Here is a 26966-nt window from a genome sequence, read left to right on the forward strand (position 1 = left end):
ATGCAGGGTGGATGAGGATGAAATTAGGAAGTCTCAAGGAGAGCTACTATGTTTATAATTTAGCAGGAGCTTACCTGAAGGAGGTTTCCAGAGACAGGCTGTGATAAGCTTAAGGAGGCTCCTTCAAATTACACAACAGCATTGATACTATGAAACTGTATTTCTGCAAGAGGGGCCTGAGTATATTCACAAAACAATCAGAAATATTAAAAATTGAATAATGAGTTGAACTACTTTTAAAATTGTGAAAATATTTTATTTTTTCTCTCTAAAATCTCTCTAAACTTTAATATAATTACCGGCATTAAGCGAAGCACAAATAATTTTGTAAAAGGGGTTTACTTTTCCTTCCCTTCCATTCCTACAACCCTACTGTTCCCAAAATCAATGGGATTGCAGGTTCTGTGCCAGGTCAATCCAGACGCTGGATCAGATAGCAGATTCCCAAAATAAATGGCTGGGATTCCAGTAAGATCCTGTTTCACAGCAGTGAGCACAAAATGAAGTGCAGCAGGAGAATGGTGAGCAGAACCAACCAGTAAACTTGGCACTTCCGCATCTGTGCAGATTCCACAATTCCATTTCCAGTCTCCAGAACTACGCAAGAGCTCGAGTCTGTGAAGAAGACTTTAGCAATCTATTCTTTGTCACCTCTAGTTGATCTGAGCAGCAAATTCTCATTAGCATGAGTTTCATAGGGAAGTTAAGGTAGCCTTAATTTTCAAGCAAATACCTTTAATTTGGTATCACACTGTAATGTATAGAGGGATGGATAATTATGGAATTTAAAACCCTAAGGCAGCCGTGCATATGATAAACTAATTATGAAGTGTAATTTCTCTTAATTACTTGAATAGAAATATGGTGTATTTATGGTGAGAGGTGTTGGTTTTAGAAGATTCCTAAATGTCCTTGTACTTAAATCATTAAAAGTTGGTAAGCAGGTACAACACAAAATTAAGAAGACAAACAATACCTTGGGGTAATTGCAAGATTCGATCATAAGTAAAGATATCACTGTAAACACAGAGTCCTGGAAAGATTGCCGTGGAATAGTGTAAATAGATCTGGCCCCTTCTTTGTGAGGAAGGATATAATTGCAATAGCGCGAGTGCATGAAGGTCAACCAGAGTGATTCCTGGGATGGGAGTATTCACCCTCAAGGGAGAGATTAAGCAGACTAGGTCTACGCTCTCAGATGAATGAAGAATGATCTCATTGACACTGACACAATTCTCACCGACTTTGCAGCGTAGACACAAGGAGTTATATTTCCGCTAGCTGCAATTGAAGTCTCACAATTAGGGGTTGATCATACGATGCGGGACTCAACTGATAAAAAACTGTCTTTACCCAGAAGATACTGAATTTTATACCAACAAATGACCAGTTATATTTGTTGGTATTTGACTCATCATATTCAAAAAATTGTTTGACAGATTTAAGATCAGAGGAGATTAATTTAATAAGAACCCAAAGGGCACCTTTTTCCACACAGAAGGCAGTGGATATATGGAATAAGCTGCCAGAAAAGTGGGTGAGGCAGGTAAAACATCAACATTTGGACAGGACCATGGATAGAATAGGATTAGAGGGATATGTGTCGAATGTGGGCAAATGAAGCTAGCTTAGATGGACATCATGATTGGCATGGATATATTGGGTCAAATAACCTGTTTCTGTGTTGTATGACATCTTTGGACATCAATAGAATAAAGGGATATGGGGATAGTGTAGGAAAGTGGTGCTCAGAAAGAAAATCAGTCATGATCTTATTACATGGAGGAAGCACAAGGGATCAAGTGGCCCCTCTCCTGTTTATGTTTCTCATATTATGATCTTGCTGATGACTTTTCAAAACAATTTTTCACCTTATGGTTTCTGAGTTTGGAGTCACCCGTTAGGATAATGGCCCCTTGTTGGGAACCTGTAGTTAAACAGATTCCTCCAAATTGCCAAATACAAGCAATTGAGGATGGGAAGAAGTGAGAAAGAAGCAAGAACAGAAAAGGGTAGAAGATTAAAGGCCTTTTTCTTGTTTCATCAGCATTCCTGTGGTTATGCAGAGCAGTGTCGAGCTGGAGGGAGATACCATCACGAAGAGCAGGATGAACAGGCTAGCTGGAGTTGCTAAGAATGTGTGGTTGGAGGTGGCAGCAGGAATTTAGCAGTACTTGAGAAAATGCAGAAAGTAGTTCAATGAGCCATGCAGATCAAACAGGTGAGAACAATTCACCAACATCCTTTCAAGAGATCCTGGGCTGTGCAAAGAAAAGCGAAAATTGTGATTTGTCATCCATGTTCTATATTCAGCATGCTTATCTAATTTGGACAAATGCAAAGTGTTGCTTTTTGTAAGTTAAAGCAGGGCAGGACTAGGTCGGGCTACGTATTGAGGTCACTGAACACCTCTGTGAGAATTTGGATGTGGTTAATATGGCGTCCAGATGTGGACTGTCCCTGACTCCAAAATGCAATGGCTTCAGTTGTATGTAGCACTGTTCTCTTTCTTCCTCTCAGGGAATCAACTACTGCACCTTTTCTCATGAACTTCAAATATGCCATCCTGTGTCTTTTTCCTTAAGTATGTTTTCTCAGAATGCTATTCCATATTCTCCCTGTCTAGCTGTAGCTCTTACACTATTCTCCTGCTCCTCGTCGGTCATTTTTGCCCCCGCCCCCCTTCCCCTCCTAGAGTGGAAGTGCTAAATAGACATCATTAGCAAACTAATGAAAGTTTTCCTATCACCTACTAGGTTGAAGTCTGAAGTGTAATAAGATACTCACCACTCAACTCATATATGATACGACTTGTACTCGCTAAAATTTAGAAGATTGAGGGGGATCTTATAGAAACTTACAAAATTCTTAAGGGGTTGGACAGGCTAGATGCAGGAAGATTATTCCCGATGTTGGGGAAGTCCAGAATAAGGGGTCACAGTTTAAGGATAAGGGGAAAGTCTTTTAGGACCGAGATGAGAAAATCATTTTTTACACAGAGAGTGGTGAATCTGTGGAATTCTCTGCCACAGAAGGTAGTTGAGGCCAGTTCATTGGCTATATTTAAGAGGGAGTTAGATGTGGCCCTTGTGGCTAAATGGATCAGGGGGTATGGAGAGAAGGCAGCTACAGGATACTGAGTTGGATGATCAGCCATGATCATATTGAATGGCGGTGCAGGCGCGAAGGGCCGAATGGCCTACTCCTGCACATATTTTCTATGTTTCTATGATACGCATAAACCTTGAACAGAATAGATTGTTTGATCAAGATACAAGAAACTGCTAATGCTGTTTGGAGTAACTCTGCGAGTCAGGCAGCATCTCTGGAGGACATAGAAAGGTAATGTCCTGACCCAAAATGTTTCTTATCCATGTCCAGAGATGCTGCCTGGCCTGCTGAGTTACTCCAGCACTTTGTGCTTGTTTGATCAGTTTGCTTGGCATTGGATTAATTATCCATTCACCGTAATATTGATGCTGTGCATAATATTTTCTAGGATGCACTGAAGAAAGATTCTATATCAAATCTATTTCATTCCTTGATACATCTACTACTAATATAGAAAGAGTAGCAATTTCTAAGTTCTCAACAAAATCACAAGCTGTCTTAATATGTAAGTATAAGTGATATGTAAGTTTACAGTTGACACAGAGAAAAACGGAAAGTTGCAATGTTGAATACTTCAGCCACAAATCTATAAGTTTGTTGAACGATGAAAATTAAGCTTCTGTATAACTAATTTCATTACACAGGAGCAAAGTTCCATTTTATTTTGAAGTCATGTGAGTGACTACGTGAAGAGCCCGCCAGCACGCATGTGCGTCAATACGTCGACGCATGGCGCGCGAGTCGGAGCAGTTTGAAATTGCTCTGGCAGGTACGTTAATTTAACTTTCAGCGGGCCGCTGCGGACAACGGGCCCGGAGTAGCTGCTGGAGGCGGCCGGATTTGGGCCGCTGTGGAGGCTCCATAAGGAGCTAGATTCAATATTACGGCTGCCACCATTGGAGCTCCGAACGGGAGCAGGCGGCCGAATTTGGAGGCCGCCGTGGAGGCTCCATAAGGAGTTAGATTCAATATTGCGGCTGCCGGCTTTGGAGCTCCAAACGGGAGCAGGGGGCCGGATTTGAGGCCACCGTGGAAGCTCCATTAGGAGTTGGGGCTGCTGGCGCGGCACGGCGAGCTCGCTGCTAAGATTAACAGCAGGCGGTAGTTTAAATATAGCCACTGCTAGGTTAACGATCGCTGCTAAATATAACAGCAGCCGGTGCTTTTGAAAATTAGCCACGGCCAGGGCAGCGAACGCTAGGTAAGCTCAGCTGCCATAGCGCCTACCAATTTTTAAACATAGATGCTGCTGGCTGAGGCAGCATACGCTGTAGTCCAGTATATAGTGTGTGCTCTATTTATAGGGTAGTTATAAATAGAGCTGGCAGTTTTTAATAGCGGTTGCTGTTCGGTCACATTTGTGACTATCGCAGCAGATAGGACATTTATTATCATACACCATATGGTATAGTAAATTTTGACTTGCCATTACGGCACAGAATGGGGCTCCACTGGAGCGGGCGGCTGTTTGGAGTAATGCTCTGAAAGGGAGTCAGCCAAAGGCCTGAGAAGGCAACACCTGGTTCAGGGTTGCATTCTATTTCCTCCCCTAAGAACCCATTGAGGCTCCAGAAAGGAGCTCCTGGCTTGGGAAGCCTTTTTTCAGCTGTGTCTATTAGACACCTGTGGAGCAATACCTGGTGCAGGGTTGCATTCGGATAATTTCCGCTCAGTAGAGGGGACTGTTGGAGATCTTTCATAAGAGATCCCAACCATGTGTATATCGACAAAGCAGTCGAATCTTTGATCCAATGCTTCCGTTTACCGGAGGCATTACAGACGGCTCCAGTAATTTACCTGTGACAACACCTGGCAGGGTTGCAGTATTTCTCCCACTCTGTCTAGGGGAGTATCGAGAAGAGGTGACTCCGATTATAATGCCGGCTCATCCAAGTCATATGGGGGCCAGAGGCCTGAGGAAGCAACCCCTGGTGTAGGGTTGTGCTCTATTTCCTCCCTGAAATACTCCGTTGAGGCTCCAGAAGGGAGCAAGGACTCGGAGTCACTAGCAGGTGCAACCTGTCTGGTAAGTATAATAAACAATTATGATTTATACCGACAGCGGCGATCTGCACAGCTAGTCCCGATTCGGCTCCTAGAGGGAGCAGTTTGGCAACCCCGAGTTGGGACAAAGTCAAAGCCAAGTCTGTGAGACAAGTCCTGTTGGACAATTTGGGTCAAGGGGATTATGTCCCCACATCTATGGCAGATGTGATTGGCCATTTGTCTCAATTGGAACATCTGATGAATCAGATGGTGGCACGAAAAATGCTCCGTGTTACAGAGGCATGCACAGGCAGTTCAAGTCATTGCCTGTAGCCACGCCTGGTTCAAGGTTGCAATTTTCCTCCCCCTCGGAAGAGTATCGGAGATGGTGTCACAAAAAATGCTCCGTGTTACGGGGGCATGCACAGGCAGTTCGAGTCATATGCATGTGGCAATGCCTGGTTCAGGGTTGCACTATTTCTCCCACTCTAAGGGAGTGTCAAAGATCATTATGGAGCTGACTCCGAACATGACTCTGAACATGACTATGTGCCTGAATCCCATGCTTTAATGCATGATGTACGAGAGTCGCATAAGGAAGAGCTGCCTGCTCTTGCCTCTAAATTTGCTGTTCCCTCGGTGACGGGGAAGCCACTACAAGAGGAGTTGGCCAGCGGCATCAGCTATCTAACATCACACCAGCTGACGAAATGGCAAGCATGACAGACAGGGTCTGCAAATGGAACTTCGCTGAAGCTCCAACAAGCAAATCAACCCGGGTTCAGAGACGCTGGCAGGTACGGTCTCTTTATTAACCTCCGTAAAACTCCAAAATGGAGCAGTCTGTCGGCCCAGGTTTGGGTTTACTGGCAGCATGGGCTGTTTCATATTTTTTTACTGTCTCTGGGATAGATCAGGTTGATGCAGAGACATTGGCAGGGGCCTTGCATAGTAACCTCTGTAAGTTCCAAGTAGGAACAGCTTGGTTACCCTGGTTCAGGGTAGACCATCATGGAACTGGCTGGCCACATCCATCATATTGAGCAGGGAAGCACTGCCTCATCATCTGTGATTGAGGTTATCAAGCTGCTCAATAGAATGAAGTAGTTGAAGTCTCCCTCAACACATGTTTACATTTCTGCTCAGTTAGTAGAGCTGCCGGTGCATTGGAAACATCATTGCCATCCTCTCTGGCATATAATATTTTTATCTGACCTGCAGGTTCATGTTGTGAATCAACAATGTATTTATAATAATCCGTAGGCTCTCAATACCAGTATTCCTGATTGAGTGGCGGGTCAAAGAGATTGTGTTGCGCACTTTGGCGACTCAGACAAGTGGTTTCAGTCAGAGGACTGCGAAGAAATTCCTGATTCAGGCTTGCAGTATGCTAAATTCCACTCTGAGGAAGAACGCTGAGAATTCGTGGTGACTCTTATAGTCAAGAGTTGACAGGGAACTTGTATTCCCACATCAAGGGGAGACTGTGTTTTCAGCTCAAGTCATAAGGTTCTGATTATATGTTATCAGCGAAATGTATCAATAACTAGATAATGCATCTTCCGCGGCAAGAGAAGCCAAAAAAAATTCCGTCCGTATGGTCAATAGAGGAACAGTGGTTCCGAGTGGAATCAGTGACATCTCATCGGAGGATGTGGTCTGGCCAAGAACAAGAGGGGTATATTTCTGATACTTATCAAGATTACAGAAACATGGAGCATTTGGCTAATCTGATCATGTGTTTAGTTACCCAGTTTAAGATGGATGATTGGTTTTCAGCAATTTAACTGATTCAGAGAATCGTTCTTGAAGATGCATATTTTGCCATATCTATACACATGAGGCACAGATTATCTGGTGTTTTGATAACAAAGCCAGTGGTGGAAGCCAATGCTGCCCTACTCAGATCAAAGGACATTCTGTCATCGAGTTTTTAGAAAATATGCAAAATTTTGCAGCTGATAAAACTTGGGGGTTATCAGTAGATACCTCTTGCGATAATAAGAATGAGGCAACATGAAATTTAATAGTGCCAATTTTGCCTATTCATTCAGGCCATTGTAAGGCGGCTGAAGCAACTCCTATTTATTGGCCACGAGTGATGGCTGGGGCAGCCTGTCTTCTCGGGCAGTTAGCTTTGCACGATTGTATGGGAAGTTTGTGAACAAAATATGTGAGTTACTTTTAAATGGAAGTAACAGAGGTTTTGTGTGGCTTTCAGTTTGAGCCTAGAGAAGCATTTATGTGATAGCACAATTGACACTGCTTGTGCTGCTTTGTCATTCTCTATAGTACCATAAGTGGGACAATAAATGATTGGTTATTCACTTGCTGTTCACTAACGTTATACAGGGTGTCTTTTATATGACCACTCTAATAGCCTACACTCCTTGTAATATGCGATGTATATCAGTAAATTATTATGCAAATATTCTTCTACTGTATTCCTAATGGGAGCAGTATTTTTAAGATGATTATGCTCTCAGCAACTGATCTCAGCACAAAGAACACAGTCTTTACTCAATCTCTGGCTCGATCTCTGGGTCATAACTGACATTAGGGTAGTTTGAAATGGGCTTGATTGCGTACATTTGAAGTTGACAGCATACCCACGAGAGCAGATATTGGGGGTGTCATTAGGTATACAAGTGCACTGAGCTTGCTAGTACCTATGAGATGAAAGATACTTTCTTTATTGTTATTCAATAGGCTCAAGATATTGCTGACGGCTCATGAGCAGTCAATAGAATGGATAGTTCCCTTTCTTTTGTTGAATTATGTTCCTAATTAGTTCCTAATTTTGTTGAATATGTCTGGATATTTGCAGATAGAATTCTACACAGTGTTGCATGAATTATTGTCTAACTCAGTCAATTGGGACTATGGTCCGGTTAAGAACAATGGCCATGTATGCAAGTTAGCATCATGGTATTAATAACCCATGTTTTTTCTACCATTAATGGTTTATCTGTTTAAGTGTTTCACACACAGATTGGGTTACTGCATGAAACCACAGAGCTTTAAAATCTTCATGTAGTCACTCGCGTGACTTCGAAGTAAAATAGCAAGATTAAACGAGAACTTACCATTTGAAATTTGATCTTTATTTTATGAGAAGTTGAAGTGAGGGAATATGTGCCCTCCACTCTCAACCTTACTTCTCATAAAGATCATTCAGTAGTTCTAAGGTCGTTAATCTTTCTATAGCTTAAGTTCAGCAACTAGTCTGTGGTTTCATACAGCTGCTCTAAAGATTGATGCGCATGCGGGCTGGCGGGCTCTTCACGTATTCCCTCACTTCAACTTCTCATAAAATAAAGATCAAACTTCAAACGGTAAGTTCTCGTTTAATCTTTCTATTTTAAGGCCTAATAAAATTATTAACTTCATCACAAACAATTTACAACAAATGTAGAAAAAAAGTTCTACTATGACTAAGCCAATTTCTAGTGATCTAGTTATTTGTAGATATTGTATTGATATTTAGGTACCACAATCCTGGGAAATATATCCTGACATTGAAGAAACTACAAGATAATACCAAAGATCATGGCACTCATTTACAATGACTGATTGATTAATTCAATTTAAATTCACTTGAAGCACCAGGATTCAGTCCTATCCTTGTTTCTAAGATTTAAAAAAAAGCTGATGAATGGATATAGATCTCAGATTAGAAGAAGATAGAAATCTTGGAAGTATTATGAGAACGTGTACCACTCCTATATCCCATATACGTGTACCACTGCTATATTTAAGAGGGAGTTAGATGTGGCCCTTGTGGCTAAAGGGATCAGGGGGTATGGAGAGAAGGCAGGTACAGGATACCGAGTTGGATGAGCAGCCATGATCATATTGAATGGCGGTGCAGGCTCGAAGGGCCGAATGGCCTACTCCTGCACCTATTTTCTATGTTTCTATGTTTCCAAAGAGAAGAATTTTGGTGCAGGTAAGTCTGCCCTTGGTAAAGAGCTCTAGCCATCTGCAATAATTGAATAGAAATCACAACTGTCTAAAAAGCCATTTTGTTAATCATTTTAAAATTTCAATTAATTGTATAAATCATAAATATTATTTACTGCTTTGAATTAAATTGTTGCATATTTAAAATCAAACTCATTAAGTTTACATGTTTTGTAATTGCATTGATTGTAATCTGGAGATGAATACACCATGCATGTCTGTTTCCATGTTGTGTTTGAAGATGTTGCATTAGAAAAAAGGGCTAAACGATTGACAGCTTATTCGACCCACGTTAATAAAAGCTTTCTTAAAGTGACACATTTGCACTGCAGAGTTTTCAGAAATGAATCAAGTTAAATCAACCAAACTTAAAAAAGATTGTCATTCAAAAGAAGAAAATAAGTTACCTCTAATTTTAAGTAAGACAAACTGAGGTCTTTTAGAAAACATTTAGAAGTGGAAAACTAAACCTGAAGAATCTCAGTGCTTTAGGTAAGTTAATAACAGAGCCAAAGTGTGCATACTATTTCAGCTATTTGAACAAAGAATAGCCAACTGACATTTAACTATAGTATGAATAATGAGGCTTTTCAAAAGTATCAATCAGGATCTGACATTAGCAAAAATTCAGGATCAGCTTTCTTGATTCAACTGATGTCCTGCGGGCAATTTAAATGGATTCAAAGCCTTTAATTCTTCAATTAGATTTGAAGTAAGTGCAACCATATAGATAGAAAGGGAAAGCCCAAGGACTGCGAGATTTATCATTGAATTTTATGAAACATTTCTAACTGAACTTAGCTAAGCCATTATAGAAAATGTATGATGACTTCCAAACAGATTCATTCTCAACCTCAGATGTGTATATGTTTTTGGCATCCATGGAAAAAAAATATTCTTGATATTGGCCTTGCAGACGATTTTAATTATTGAATCTGAAGGTTTGATGGAAGTATTTTCAAAACAGCTGGATAACATCCTCTTCCTAAACAGATCTGTCTCAATTTAACAGGCTTTATCCATAATAGGCAGATGTTGCACATATGTAATTTTTAACATTTATGTATTGCAGCTTTGGCCATCTCCGAGTTGCTAAAAATGTGCTGACGAATAGGGATTGCTGTTTGCAGCATTTAACAAATTTAGATTAGGAGATAATATGCCTTGGTTCAAGTAATGACTGACAAAATAATTTGCCGATTCATTTAGTAAGGACTAGAAGACAAGTGAACTCCCTCTCTTCATATTCATGGAAGAACCAATAGATCAAATGTTATTATCATAATATTTCATTTGATGCTGGCATTATTTTCTGTTACATTAATAATTTACAGCATACAATTATCAAACATGCAATCTATTAGTACAGCACCATTTGCAGATTTGAGCCATTGGATGTATCAATTTATTCAATTTTAGAGCAGATTGAACTTCAGTTTTATTTATTAAAACCATAAATCATAAGAGCATAAATGGTAATATTCTGCATTAATGCTGATGTAAGTAGTTGAAATCTGGTACATTATAAATGCTTGCAGAAAGTTGTTAATAAATTGTTTCTCATGGTGTAAAACTATGAAGGGAATAGCATCTCCAGCTAAAGTTACTTGAAAGACGATGAATTGTAAGTGCTCATTTGGTATCCTTGCAGCACACCTTAAGGTGAAATTTAGTCACTGCTTGTTCATTTATTAACTGGGCGTGCTCAGTATTAAAGCATGTGCTGACAATATTTTACCTGATACAATTTAAATACTCAACTTACCAGACCCTGTGCATAAACCCCAAAACATAAATCATGTATCTACATGTCATTAGTTACTTTGGATCTGTTCAAAGCTGTATTTGTACCAATATTAATCATATGCATCTGTTTTCTCAGCTTTGAGATTCATAGCAAATATTGTTTCAAAGGGAAAGAAATCTCAAATACTTGTATTTATAAAGTGCCATCACATCTGTTGTGTTTCTTCGATAGTGCAGGAATTATATAATTCTGGTTAATGCACACAGCCCTTCTTAACATAAATAAGCCTTATGATGGCGAATAAGCTTCGCTTATACATGTGGCATGATTGATTGAAATTTGTTTCTCTTTTGGATTCTCAAATCCAACCTCACCAAACAACAGAGATTAATTTCGATACAGGACATTGGGACATCTTCCCATAATCAATAAAATAAAAAAACAATTAATTAAATACTGACCACTTGCTTTCATTCATGTCCCCAGCTGCATAGAATAATTATATTCTACAGAAAATTTGATTGTCTATTCTCATGATTGTCTGTCTCCATAACACTTATACCAATTCCTTCCCTTTCCTAAAATAAATAAATTAACATAATATTAACTGCTATTGTTGTGTGTCTAATCCACAGGTCCATTGCGTGTGGAGGGGAAATAAATCTTGTAATCTCTAGTCTCATTAATGGTGAATTAATTTTCAACATATAATGCGCCATTTTCCAATGTATTGTTCCCTGTGGATGCCTTGCTTTATTAATCATCCCTCAGCCTAGTTCTTCCTCTCCCTCACATCCAACACATGTGTCTGAAGAATGGTCTCTGGTTCTGGTTGATTCTGGTTGATAACTGCGCAAACACCTCATCAGTGGTTATCTCGCGCAGGTTGGAGTGAGTAGAGTAGTGATTACATTTTGAAGTGGGCCTTTTTGACCAAGTTGAGGAGATCTAGTCTCAACCCAAAACATCACCCATTCCAGAGATGCAGCCTGTTCCGCTGAGTTACTCCAGCTTTTTGTGTCTATCTTCGGTTTAAACCAGCATCTGCAGTTCCTTCTTAAATATATATAACTAGTTTTAGTTTTCACTCTTTCACAACACAACTTTTCTTTCACTTGATTTGTGGTTGTAAAATCCCATAGTGTTGTCTTGTGCCTCTAATAGGGGATGCAAACTGCAGGGTGAGCAAAATTTGAAAAATGAACATTTATTCTTGTCATCTTAGATATACATGGACATTATTCAATCTTTGTAATCATCAAATATCTCATCCTGACTAAAATTAACTTTTTGAGATTTTAACAATTTGGCGTATCTGATTTAATACAACTGCTTTATTAGCAGAATTTTAAGATAAATCTAAATAAGATAAGATAAATTTTAAGAAATAGCCACAATACCTATATATATGATGCTAGTTTGGATATCAAGACATTGGCAAGGCCTTGGAGAGGAGAAATTTACAAGGAAATTAATAGAGATTAAAACTTTGAAGGGTTTGCTACAAAGTGTATCCAATGAAGGGAAGCTGGGCAAGTAGAGGCTACAGATTTAAAACAGTTGGAAAATAAGGCCGAGGGGCATTGAAAATATTTAATATTTTATTCAGTGTGCTGTTATAAAGTGGAATATACTACCTAAAAGATATTGGAAACATATTCAAAAGAAGCTCTTGAAAGGAAATTAAATACATACTTCAATAAGAACAATGTGTGACAATGGGGAAGGATCAGTGGGGCTAATTAAATGGCTCTTTCCAAGAGATAACGTAGTCCAATTGAACCAAAGTGTGAATGAAATAAGGTTAACCACACCATTTTGAGATTCTCATCTCCTCATTTTCCCTGGCAGGAGCATTATATTTGGTGCCTTACCAGTTAAGGCCCTGATAAGGTAATGGCTTGCCATTGTCTATTGTGCTACAAGATTCAATGATTCTAAGGCAATGATTTGATAAGCAGTAAACAAGTCACTGTAGATGTATTGTAGTGATTCAAGACATTGGTCGACTAGCTCCTTTACGAAAGTATTTTGTGTGGGCATTAAATGCCAGACTAGTTAGTAATGCCCACATTTCTTACATTAATTAAAAGAAACATAACTGATGTCAAAGATGCCTGCCTGTTCATATAGATGTGGCTTCTGTACCAACTTGCATCGATTGAAAGAGACTTGTTGAATAATATTGTCACCTGTCTGTGGCTGTGGAGCCAATTAAATGTGCAAATAGATTGAACTGGTGATCCTAAACAGAGTCACTGAAAAAATTCATAGAAACTTTCTTTTATCTCTTATGGTCCTTCTGGGACTACAAATCCCCAGCCCATTTTCAAGTTCAATCCCTCTCTCTATCCCCAGTTGATAATCCCTACATCTAGAACTGATCTGTCACGGGAGAAAGACCATTTTCTGCTTTCCTCTATCTGCATATGTATGTCAACATGTCCAAAGCCCCATGAAAAAAACCTGTAAAGCAAGTATTGTAAAAGCGGTTTCCCTTGGACTACTTTTTAACTCTGTTCCCATATTTAACCTATCACCTGGAAACCATTATTTCTGGGCAGGAGGAGGGTTGTGAAGCAGACCTTGACTTTCCACCAGAATGTAAAATGGGTGGAATTAATTCATTCGCCTATTTGACATCTCTCTTGATATTTAATTACATTATCCTTAAGGAAAATAAACACCAAATGTGATGTAACACACATTATAGGATCAGTAATAATTATTTTATCCAAATTATACCATGCTAATTTCCAATCCAGAAACAGCACAACATTTTCCATCAAAATAACATAAGAAGGCTCTAATGTTAATATCAATTGATTCTTAGCACCGTTTGAAGTTAGTGTTAAAAAAACTCTGAAAAACATATTACACTCTTCTAATTTGTATGCGATATTAATAGGGCGGCACAGTGGCGCAGTGGTAGATTTGCTGCCTCACAGTGCCAGATGCCTGGGTTTGATCCTCACAATGGGTGCTGTCTATACAGAGTTTGTATGCTCTCCCTATGACTGCATAGGATTTCTCCGGGTACTCTGGTTTCCTCCAACACTCCAAAGATAACCATAACCATATAACCATATAACATTTACAGCGTGGAAATAGGCCATCTTGGCCCTACAAGTCCGTGCCGAACAATTATTTCCCCCTAGTCCCATCTACCTGCACTCAGACCATAACCCTCCATTCCTTTCCCATCCATATACCTATCCAATTTATTTTTAAATGATAAAATCGAACCTGCCTCCACCACTTCCACTGGAAGCTCATTCCACACAGCTACCACTCTCTGAGTAAAGAAGTTCCCCCTCATGTTACCCCTAAACTTCTGTCCCTTAATTCTGAAGTCATGTCCTCTTGTTTAAATCTTCCCTACTCTCAATGGGAAAAGCTTGTCCACGTCAACTCTGTCTATCCCTCTCATCATTTTAAAGACCTCTATCAAGTCCCCCCTTAACCTTCTGCGCTCCAGAGAATAAAGACCTAACTTATTCAACCTTTCTCTGTAACTTAGTTGCTGAAACCCAGGCAACATTCTAGTAAATCTCCTCTGTACTCTCTCTATTTTGTTGACATCCTTCCTATAATTGGGCGACCAAAATTGTACACCATACTCCAGAATTGGTCTCACCAATGCCTTGTACAATTTTAACATTACATCCCAGCTTCTATACTCAATGCTCTGATTTATATAGACCAGCACACCAAAAGCTTTCTTTACCACCCTATCTACATGAGATTCCACCTTCAGGGAACTATGCACAGTTATTCCTAGATCCCTCTGTTCAACTGCATTCCTCAATTCGCTACCATTTACCATGTACGTCCTATTTTGATTTGTCCTGCCAAGATGTAACACCTCACACTTATCAGCATTAAACTCCATCTGCTATCTTTCAGCCCATTCTTCCAAATGGCCTAAATCTCTCTGTAGACTTTGGAAATCTACTTCATTATCCTCAACACCACCTATCTTAGTATCATCTGCATACTTACTAATCCAATTTACCACACCTTCATCCAGATCATTGATGTACATGACAAACAACAGTGGACCCAACACAGATCCCTGAGGCACCCCACTAGTCACCTGCCTCCAACCTGACAAACAGCCATTCACCATTACTCTCTGGTATCTCCCATTCAGCCACTGTTGAATCCATCTTGCTACTCCTGCATTTATACCCAACAATTGAACCTTTGTTTGTACAGGTTTGTAGGTTAATTGGCTTTGGTAAAACTGTAAATTATCCCTGGTGTGCAGGATAGTACTAGTATACGGGGTGATCACTGGCTGGCACAGACCCTAGTGGGCTAAGTGAGCTTTTTCCACCCTGTAACTCTAAAGTCTAAGGTCAAAGGTAAGATTGTGCCTTATAAACTGTACCAATTTAGAACTTGATGGAAGTTTGACTTGCAGGGCAAATGGTGCATAAATACTGAGTAATTTTGTAAATAGGCACCTTACTTAGATCTGCCACCTGGAACTGCACTCTCCTGCCACCAAGAACTGCACTCTCCTATTCCTTTATTGTCCCACTGTACGAGGTAATAAAAACATAGAAACATAGAAACATAGAAAATAGGTGCCGGAGTAGGCCATTCGGCCCTTGGAGCCTGCACCGCCATTCAATATGATCATGGCTGATCATCCAACTCAGTATCCTGTATGCCTTCCATGGCCGTCCGAAGGGGGGGTGCGTTGGGTGCGACTGCACCCCCCCTTTTTTCCCCCTAAGAAAAAAGTCACCAAAAAATCATCGTTTCCACTTTGGAAACGGCCAGTTCTCTGTTCTCTCGTCCCCGGGCAGGAGTGGCTGAATCTGAACCCAATGGCTGTAACCCCAACACCAGACGCCGCTGCGGCAGAGCCCGCTCCCCTCGCCTCCCCCCACCGCCGGGGACCAAGCCATCTTCCCCCCACACCCCACGCCACCCCCGCTGGGCCCACGCCACCCCTGCTGGGCCCACGCCACCCCTGCTGACCCCTGCTGGGTCCACGCCACCCCCGCTGGGTCCACGCCGCCCCCGCTGGGTCCACGCCACCCCTGCTGACCCCTGCTGGGTCCACGCCACCCTCGCTGACCCCCGCTGGGCCCACGCCACCCCCGCTGGGTCCACGCCGCCCCCGCTGGGTCTACGCCACCCCCGCTGGGCCCACGCCACCCCAGCTGACCCCCGCTGGGTTCACGCCACCCTCGCTGACCCCCGCTGGGCACACGCCACCCCCGTTTGGCCCATGCCACCCCCACTGACCCCCGCTGGGCCCCTGCCACCCCCACTGTGCCCACGCCACCATCATCCCCGCCGCCCGCTGGGCCCGCGCCACCTTCATCTTCGCCCCCCCCGCAAGAAAGAGGGGGGGACGTGAGAGGGGGGAAGGGGAGAGAGAGAGGGGAAGGAGAGGAGAGAGAGATGGGGAGGGGAGAGGGAAAGGGAGATTATCTTGAGTGAGATTGCAAAATTAAGGTAGGTTGCCCCGACTGCTCTCACGGTGGACGCCTCGGAGTCGGCGGTTGGTGCTGCGCTGGAGCAGCTGACGGGCGGAGGTTGGCGGCCCCTGGCCTTCTTCAGTCGGCACCTCAACCGTGCGCAAACCAAATACAGCGCGTTCGATCGTGAGCTCCTGGCTCTGCACCTGGCTGTGCGCCATTTTCGCTACTTCCTGGAGGGCCACCCGTTCACCGCCTACACCGACCATAAGCCGCTCACTTTCGCCCTGCAGAAGGTTTCCGATCCCTGGTCCGCACGTCAGCAGCGGCAATTGGCTTACATCTTGGAATACACCACAGCTATCCGCTACGTCGAGGGGAAGGAGAACCGGGTGGCCGACGCATTGTCCCGCCCCGCTATAAACGGCGTGTTCAAGGTGGCGCCCGGAATGGACTATTCTGCTCTGGCGGCGGACAGCTCACGGACGATGAGGTGCCCGCCTACCGGACTGCCATCTCCGGCCTCCGCCTTGAGGATGTCCCTCTCGGTCCTGGGGGAGTGACAATCCTGTGCGATGTGTCGTCCGGTCAGCCGCGCCCCATCGTCCCTGCCACCTGGCGCCGGAGGGTGTTCGAGGTGATCCACGGACTGGCTCACCCATCAATCTGGGCGACAACGGCACTGGTGGCAGCTCGTTTCATGTGGCACGGTCTGCGCAAGCAGGTTGGCCATCGCACCTGCATTCCGTGCCAGACGGCAAAAATCCAGCGCCATGTCCGTGCGCCTCTCCAGGAGTTTGGTCTACCTCACCGGCGGTTCGACCATCTCCACATAGACATTGTAGGGCCTCTCCCGCCGTCCCGGGGCATCACCCACCTTCTTACAATGGTGGACCGCTACACGCGGTGGCCGGAGGCCATTCCGTTGGCTGACACCTCAATGGCTACGTGTGCCCGTGCGTTGTCCGCGCACTGGATTGCTCGCTTCGGGGTGCCGGCGCACATCTCCTCAGACCGGGGGTAACAGTTCACCTCCGAGCTGTGGTCAGCCATGGCTCGCTTGCTGGGTGTGCGGCTGCACCACACCACGGCTTACCACCCGCAAGCTAACGGTCTGGTGGAGAGGTTCCACCGGCAGCTAAAGGCGGCATTGAAGGCACGACTCTCCGGCCCGGACTGGATGGACGAGTTGCCATGGGTCATGCTGGGCATCCGGACCGCTCCCAAAGAGGACTTGGCCTCATCATCGGCGGAGCTCGTCTATGGGTCGCCACTCACGGTGCCCGGGGAGTTTGTGCCGTTGGCGCCGGAGCAGCAGGGAACGCCCTCATCCACCCTTCAACGCCTTCGCAAGTGAGTTGGCAAGCTCGCACCCATCCCGACGTCCCGCCATGGGACATTTCGCCCACACGTGCCATTGGCCCTCACGGACTGCCTGTATGTTTTCCTGCGCCGTGATGCCCACCGGACGCCACTCCAGAGGCCGTACGAGGGCCCGTTCCGGGTGCTGGAACACGGGCAGTCGACTTTTGTCCTGGACATGGGGGGCCGGCCGGAGGCCGTGTCGATTGACCGTTTGAAGCCGGTGCACCTGGACATTGACCAGCCGGTGCTGGTTGCCCAACCTCGGCCTCGAGGGCGCCCCCCTTCACGGCTCCCTCCGCCTGTCACTCCATCTGTCCTCCCGCCGGTCCCTCGTCCTGTCCCTCCACCTATGCCTCCGCAAGCCCCACGAGCGGCTAACTTCCGCACGCGGGCCGGCCGGGTCGTGCGCCCGCCGGTGCGTTTCGTGCCTCTGGTTCTGGAGGGGGGGTCCTGTGGAGGCTCCCAAGGGTCGTGCCATCATAGTGTCGAACCCCTCGGCACAGGAGTGGTTCAGTCCGGAGGCGGCCCTTAGCCGGAGGCTTTAAAGGCAGGGGTTTGGGTGCCATCTTCCTCTCGTTTGGTCTTCCCTACAACCGGGAGGAACATAATAAAAAGTGCCTCTCAAAACACGACTTCGTGCTTCATTCTGAGACCCACGCACTACATTAATATTAAATAATATCAAATAATATCAAACAATTGGAACTGCTTTCTTTTCCTTGATAACAATACTGAAAAATATGAATTCCATAGTTTGTGACATAAATACACATTTTAATGGGATCATTATATATAGATGTAACATTTCCATTTTGAGATCGGGGTGAGGGGGGGGGGGCTGGTGGCAAATATGCGTCAAGGCGATAGCCTAATCGTTAAAGAGTTAAAATATAGCCTAATCGATAAAGAGCTGAGAAGAGGAATCAGAGCTGCCAAGGAAAGGTACTCTGAGAAGTTGAGGAGAAAATTCTCAGCTAGTGACTCTTCTTCAGTTTGGAAGGGCTTGTAAGAAATCACCAGCTATAAGAGGAAAGCCTCCCGCTCTTTGGACAATCGTCAGCTGACGAACGACCTGAATGAGTTTTACTGCAGGCTTGAAAATCAGAAACCTAACCCTGGTACCCCTTTCCCAACAAACACAGCCAGACCCCAGTCTGCAAAGAATGGACCCTGCGCCCTCTCCTTCCCATTCACCACTTCACACCTACTTCAGGCAAGACTCCAGTATAAAAAGAGTGGACCCTTTCCCACCCCAACCAACACTTCACACCCACTCACAGCCTGACCTCAGTCTGCAAAGAATGGGCCCTTCTACACCCACCCCACTCCAATCACCACTTCACACCCAATGACTGCACCTTCACAGACACCTCTGTCAAGCTTCTCAAGTTTGCGGATGACACAACCCTGATTGGACTGATCCAAGATGCGGATCTCTGTACTCTTTTCAGTTTGACATTTTTCCTATCCCAGAACTGAACACAATATTCTAAATGCGGTCTCACCAACGTCTTATACAACTGCAGCATGACCTCCCAACTTCTATACTCATTACTCTGACTGATGAGGGCCAAAGTGCCAAAATACATTTTGACCACCTGATATACCTGCGACACGACCTTCAAGGAACCATGCAACCATCAACCATTCCTCTGCCCACCTGGCTAATTGATCCAGATCCTGCTGCAATCTTTCACAATCATCTTCACTATCTGCAAAACCACTCACTTCTGTATCATCAGCAATCTTGCTAATCTTGCTAATCTTGCCCTGTTCTGTGACGTTTCACAGAGTGCTGGAGTTACTCAGCGGGTCAGGCTGAGTATAGAAATTGGGAGGTCATGTTGCAGTTGCATAAGAAGTTGGTGAGGCCGCATTCAGAGTATTGTGTTCAGTTCTTGGCACCATGTTATAGGAAAGATGTCATCAAACTGGAAAGGGTACAGTGAAGATTTATGAGGATGTTGCCAGGACTGGAGGGCCAGAGCTATGGGGAGAGGTTGAGTAGGCTGGGACTCTATTTCATGCAGCACAGGAGGATGAGGGATGATCTAATAGGGGTGTATAAAATCATGATTTGAATAGATATGGTTGAGTCTTTTGCCCAGAGTAAGTGAATCGAGGAGCAGAGGACATAAGGTGAAGGGCAAAAGATTTAATAAGAATCTGTGGGGTATGTTTTTCGCACAAAGGGTGGTAGGTTTATGGAACAAGCTGCCAGAGGAGGTAGTTGAGGCAGCGACTATTGCAACATTTAAGAAACAGTTAGACAGGTACATGGATAGGACAGGTTCGGAGGGATATGGATCAAACGTGGGCAGGTGGGAATAGTGCAGATGGGACATGCTGGGCCGAAGGGCCTGTTTCCACACTGTAACACTCTATGACTCTATCTTTCCCTCTCAAACCCATACTCCTGCCTTCTCCCCATTACCTCTGACACCCGTATCAATCAAGAATCCATCAATCTCCTCCTGAAAAATGTCCATTGACGACCTCCACAGCTGTCTGTGGCAATGAATTCCACAGTTCACCACCCTCTGACTTAAGAAATTCCTGTTCATCTCCTTCCTAAAGGAATGTCTTTTAATTCTGAGGCTGTGGCTACTGGTCCTAGACTCTCCCACTAGTGGAAACATTCTCTCCAAATCCACTCCATCCAGGTTTTTATCAGGCTGGGACAGACGACAACAGCTTCACACCGTGTCCCAAAGCCTGTGTCCTGTCCTGCATCACCCAAGACAGCAGAGATGTTATAGAAGAGGGCAAGCACCATAACAAAGTAGCTCACGATGGTTTGGGTAACATTCAGGAATGTCTATGCATGTCACATCATGAATATTACTGAAGGACGGTCTTGACCCGAACTATAATCTATACCTTTTCTCCAGAGATGCTGCCTGACCCACTGAGTTACTCCAGCACTCTGTGACATGTCACCTATCCATGTTCTCCACAGATGCTGCCTGACTCACTAAGTTACTCCAGCACTCTATGATATGTCACCTATCCATGTTCTACACAGATGCTGCCTGACTCGCTGAGTTACTCCAGCATTCTGTGAAAGGTCACCTATCCATGTTCTCCACAGGTACTGCCTGACCCACTGAGTTACTCCAGCATTCTGTGAAACGTTGCCTATTCAGATTCTCCGCAGATGCTGCCTGACCCACTGAGTTACTCCAGCACTTTGTGACTATTTTCCCTTCACCCATTTGCCCAAGCCCACTCTCCCCCCTCCTTTCCTATGTTCCTTTCCACCCATAAACCTCTCTCTGCCTTTACATTTCACTCCTCTTTCAAATCTGCTCTACTTATCTACATGCATAATGCAGTGTGGAAACAGGCCCTTCAGCCCAACTTGCCCACACCGACCGACATGTCCCATCTAAACTAGTCCCACTCACACGCTTGGCCCACATCCATCTAAATCTGTCCTATCCATGTACGTGTCCAAATGTCTCTTAAACATTAGGATAGTCCCAGCCTTAACAACCTCCTCTGGCAGCTCGTTACATACACCCAGCCCCCTTTGTGTGAAAAAGCTACCTCAGATTCCTGTTAATTTCTGAAATATTGGTCATAAATTTGGTGCAAAACTGCTCCAAAACAAGGCTCAGAATGGATCAGAGAGCATCTAAAACCCCTGAGCTTCCAGGGCCCTTAGGCGGGCCCTGGACCCTGGCATCGAGGGACTTCACGCTTCGCGCTCGTGATGTGCGCTGTGCGCACATTATTTCACATTAAGTTTTTTGTAATCCTGTCATGCCACCCCCCATTTTGGAAAGCTTCGTACAGGCCTGCCTTCTCTCCATACCCCCTGATCCCTTTAGCCACAAGGACCACATCTAACTCCCTCTTAAATATAGCCAATGAACTGGCCTCAACTACTTTCTGTGGCAGAGAATTCCACAGATTCACCACTCTGTGTGAACATTTTTTTTCTCATCTCGGTCCTAAAAGACTTCCCCCTTTTCCTTAAACTGTGACCGCTTGATCTGGACTTCCCCAACATCGGGAACAATCTTCTTGCATCTAGCCTGTTCAACTCCTTAAGAATTTTGTAAGTTTCTATAAGATCCCCCCTCAATCTTCTAAATTCTAGTGCGTACAAGCCGAGTCGATCCAGTCTTTCTTCATATGAAAGTCCTGCCATCCCAGGAATCAGTCTGGTGAACATTCTCTGTATTCCCTCCATGGCAAGAATGTCTTTCCTCAGATTAGGAGACCAAAACTGTACGCAATACTCCAGGTGTGGTCTTACCAAGGCCCTGTACAACTGCAGTAGAACCTCCCTGCTCCTATACTCAAATCCTTTTGCTATGAATGCTAACATACCATTCACTTTCTTCACTGCCTGCTGCACCTGCATGCCTACTTTCAATGACTGGTGTACCATGACACCCAGGTCTTGTTGCATCTCCCCTTTTCCTAATCGCCCACCATTCAGATAATAGTCTACTTTCCTGTTCTTGTCACCAAAGTGGATAACCTCACATTTATCCATATTATACTGCATCTGCCATGCATTTGCCCTTGTCACCTTGCAGCCTCCTAGCATCCTCCTCACAGCTAACACTGCCCCCCAGCTTCGTGTCATCGCAAATTTGGAGATGTTGCATTCAATTCCCTCGTCCAAATCATTAATATAATTCAAGAGTTCTCCCGAGTTCTCCCCTGATTCAAACTCGGAGAATGTCCATAGCAGGTCCATAAGAGTTCATGGATGTCAAGTAGCGGCTGGTACGAGTAACGGTAGGTACTCGGGAAATCCGGTAAACTCGTGACATTTTTACAGCACTGCAAACAATGTCCACGAGTAAAAAAATACTTGTGATGAAAAAAATTGTTACTTTTCACTCGTACGAGCCACTATGTACCCGCTACGTACATTACACGAGCTTGAATCAGGGGAGAACTCGGAAGAACTCTTGAATTACCTCGTACAGTGGGACAGGCCCTTTACAGTATATGCTTATCAATAATCAAAAGCTTCTGAGACATGGAAATTGAAATTAACACTACCAAAAAGGATATTATCAGTATGCCTGTTTTGTTTTTTCAAATTGGGACTAAGGTGGTGTAAAAAATACTGATGCTGAAAATAGCCTTATTAATTCCTTAACACCCTTCACAATATATGCTTTACTGATCGCTACACATGCTATGAATTCCTCACCCAACATGAGTTGATATGGAATTGTGCAATCTTCAGCATGAAGACTGATGTAAAGAATTAATTTAGTTCTCCTGCCACTTCCTGGTCCTCTGTAACACTTTACCTAATTTATGCTCTAAGTGTTCTTTAAGGTTCCGTGTTCTTCTTGCATGACTAAACATTTATTTCAATCTGTCTTTCAGTTATCCGAATTACACCTTTCAATTAACCTTCCTTCTCTTTATACTAATTTTGATAATCTCTCTTGTTTTTCTAGCACACCTAAACTGAACAGGATTATATATTGAACATTACAACCATCTATAAGCTGATAATGTATTTTGGGAGAACCATGATTTGCTTGAGTACTGCCATTTCATTTGTATATTAATCCAGGCAAATCCCTTTGTAACATTTTTCTAATCCTACATGTAGCACATAAATTGCACTGTTGAAAGACATCAAGGTGCATTTTAAACACAATAATGAATCCTCAGTTAAATCTCACATATCTCAAATTGTTTTACATATTATAGAAGACTTTCAAGTTTTGACAAATTTCTGGCAAATACGGGGAGAGTTTAAAATAAAATCTATTCATTTTTATTTCAAAAATATCCTTCAGCAGTTTGACATGTCTGGTATTGTAACTAGAATGTGAGACTGACACTGTACCACCACAGATGCATTGAACCAAATTCAACAAAGACTTCCTACCTTAGGGCTTACATCTTTGGCAGTGATCGTGGATCCAGGGAAATAGACAATAGACAATAGACAATAGACAATAGGTGCAGGAGTAGGCCATTCGGCCTTTCGAGCCAGCACCACCATTCAATGTGATCATGGCTGATCATTCCCAATCAGTACCCCGTTCCTGCCTTCTCCCCATATCCCCTGACTCCGCTATTTTTAAGAGCCCTATCTAAATACTGCGGACCACTACACTGAATGAAAGAACACAAGTCACCACAGGTGGCCTTGTTTTGTAAACCAGTATCTGCAATTTCTTATTTCTACAAGTCACCACAGGGGTCTGTGTAACAATTGACAATGTGGTACAGTCAAAATGTAGAAACAAAAAACTGCAGATGCTGGTTTACAATAAACGACAGAGTGCTGGAGTAGCTCAGTAGGTCAGGCAGCATCCCTGAAGAACACGGAGAGGTGATGTTTCAGATCAGAGCACAATCAGAGGGAGCTACGTGATATTGCATCTTCTGTGCTGCTGATGTTTTGTCCTCTAGTTTAGTGTAGTTTATTGTTGTCACATATACCGGGGTACGGTGAAAAGCTGTTTTGATGCATGCTTTCCAGTCGGCAAAACACTATACATTAATTACAATCAAACTGTCCACAGTGTGCAGATACTGGATAAAGGGTATAACGTTGAGAGCAAGTTCATTAAAGTCCGATTAAAGATAGTTCAAATGTCTCCAATGAGGTAGATGAGAAGTCAGGGCAGCTCTGTAGTTTAGTTGCCTGATAACAGCTGGGAAGAAACTGTCACTGAATCCGGAGGTGTGCATTTTCAAACTTCTGTACCTCTTGCCTGATGGGAGAGGGGAGAAGAGGGAGTGACCAGAGTGAGACTGGTCCTTGATTATGCTGAGAGTCACAGCTTGTTGCTCTGCTGTGCAAATTCTGCATTCATTTGATGATCAAGCTGTGAAAGACCCAGAATGCTATGACATAGCATAAGATCCAGTCTGAAGAAGGGTTTCGGCCCGAAACATTGCCTATTTCCTTCACTCCATAGATGCTGCCACACCCGCTGGGTTTCTCCAGCATTTCTGTCTACCTTCGATTTTCCAGCATCTGCAGTTCCTTCTTGAACATAAGATCCATTCTGTGCTTTTACCGGAGTGTATCTCAGGAGTAGTCAAGCCTTTGGACAAGCTCAAGACCCCAATGGAGGTCTCCTCTGTACTTTGAATGGTTGCATGCCTGATTATCATATCATTCCAGCTATGTTCATACAATTCAGTCTGGCATGAGGAACAATATTTGCAGCAAAACACTTCGATTCCACAAAAGCTATCCATTGTTTTAACTTCATGGCCAGAATACAGAGGGCAAAACTCAACTCAAAAGATGTCAAAAGGGATCAGGGGGTATGGAGAGAAGGCAGGTACAGGATACTGAGTTGGATGATCAGCCATGATCATATTGAATGGCAGTGCAGGCTCGATGGGCCGAATGGCCTACTCCTGCACCTATTTTCTATGTTTCTATGTTGTGCCTCGTGCTTTGCATTCTCCATAAGAAACTTTGCGATGTGGATACATACAGTATTTAAGGAGTTCGCAAATTTAGTTTTCCTTAGCGGATGGCAACCATTTTCCGACTCGCTTAAAAAAGTCAACTTTTCAAAAGGTTGTAATGTATGATTTAGTTGTGTACTGAGGATTTCAAATTGATGTGGGTGTAACCAATTGTCTTTTACATCACAGGGAAGCTTACAATGCCAATAATATGATTATGAGGGTGATTAATATGGTTCAGAAACATTAGAGATTTAACTTAATTATTTGAATGGAATTGCTATGCCAGAAGGAATACATTCTGTCAGATTTTCTTGTGCAGTGCCACCAAAGAGTACCAGGACTCATGACTGACAAAGGAAGACATTGCAAATAGATGACAAGCATGTTCATTTCCATCATCTGGAATGATGTAGGGCATCAGCTCCTTGATTTCCTTAGAAACCAAATAGTTTTAAATAAGATCTAATAATCCATGCACAAGTAGGATATTTAAATTCGGCATCAAGCTCTGTACTAACAACATGGTAGCTGACATTTTAGCCCTCATTAATATCTTTACTCTCTCCTCTTGATCCCTTGTAGCTGCAAAAATAACATGGATTATAATTTTGTTGTGGTTTTCTGTAGCTTGCACAATCTTCTGCATTATACTGCAGTTGCAGGTGTGTATAATGAAATCTTCAGTCTTGTCAGTCACATGTGGGTAGAACACAGATATATTGAATCATGAAATTTTCATGATACAAAAGAAAAGATTCAGTCCACCAACTCCATGCTGGCTCTAAGTGGAGCAATCTACTCAGTTCCGGTCCCACTTTCTTTCCCCTCACGTTATTTGTATTTAATTGGCAATCTGTTCCCTTTTGGAGGCAATTGTTTGACTCCGTTTCTACATCTTACAGGTCGTGAGTACTAGAACAAAGAAGTCCTTTCTCATTTTGCCCCTCCATCTTTTGGTCGTAACTTTGGTTTGTGTTCCTCTCAGGCACAATAATGTCATTGCTTCCCACTCAGTGGTTGAAATCCCTCAACCCTGGAAGCCGTTTGCGAAACTGCTTCGGCAGCTCAATTGAACCTTTGATTTCATTTTTTCCTTTTAATTAATCACAGGCTGAAACTTACACAGGCAGGGTTGAAAGAGAAAGAAATCAGCAGGCACGGGATCACTTAATTGCACAATCGCAACCACCATCTCAGGTACTGGTACTGACACTGTGCTCAAGCTGGCTCTCTTTTATGAAGACCATGTATGATGCTTGGTGTGTTACGATGTGCATATCACTCTTCACTGTTACCTGTACAAGCAAGTGTGCTCTACTCCCATGTCAGAGAGCTAGCACAAGTACTAGTTCAGTGGAGAATAACATGTGTTTTGCAGCAGAGGACCGAGAAAGAGACTGGTGGGCATCTAGAGCAAAAAGCTTGATGCTTTGGGAAGTCTGATGAGAAGCATGAAGGAATTCAACAGAACATTGGCATGGGGTTTTACACATAGTGAAACATATCCTTTCTAGTGTGGAACAAGTGTCCGATTCCTTTTGCAGCCATGAAGTAGCATCTTGTGTACTATGTCTTGGTTTCTGGAACATAAACAGCAGACATCCAATGTCTGTGTTACTGTGGGAGCTGCAACTTCTGCCTTGCATGATCTGTCTATTACCATCAGGACAATGGACCAGAGCATTTGTTGGATTTTCAAGGTACTCCAGGATGACAAGACAATGGTCCAGGTGAATGGTAGTGTCTTCAGGGACCATGAATCTGCTGTCATTTCTCAGAATGGTAACATTCAGCCTCCATCCCAGGCATCGGTGTACCTGTTATTGCCTCCTCTTGTTGTGTACTATCGTTGCTAAAATGCTGTCATTGCACAGATGTCAGCCAGGCTTTCTAGGCAAAGAGTCAAAAGACAAAACTGCTGGAGGAACTCA

This window comes from Amblyraja radiata, chromosome 7 (assembly GCF_010909765.2).
Source record: "Amblyraja radiata isolate CabotCenter1 chromosome 7, sAmbRad1.1.pri, whole genome shotgun sequence".
NCBI lineage: Eukaryota > Metazoa > Chordata > Chondrichthyes > Rajiformes > Rajidae > Amblyraja > Amblyraja radiata.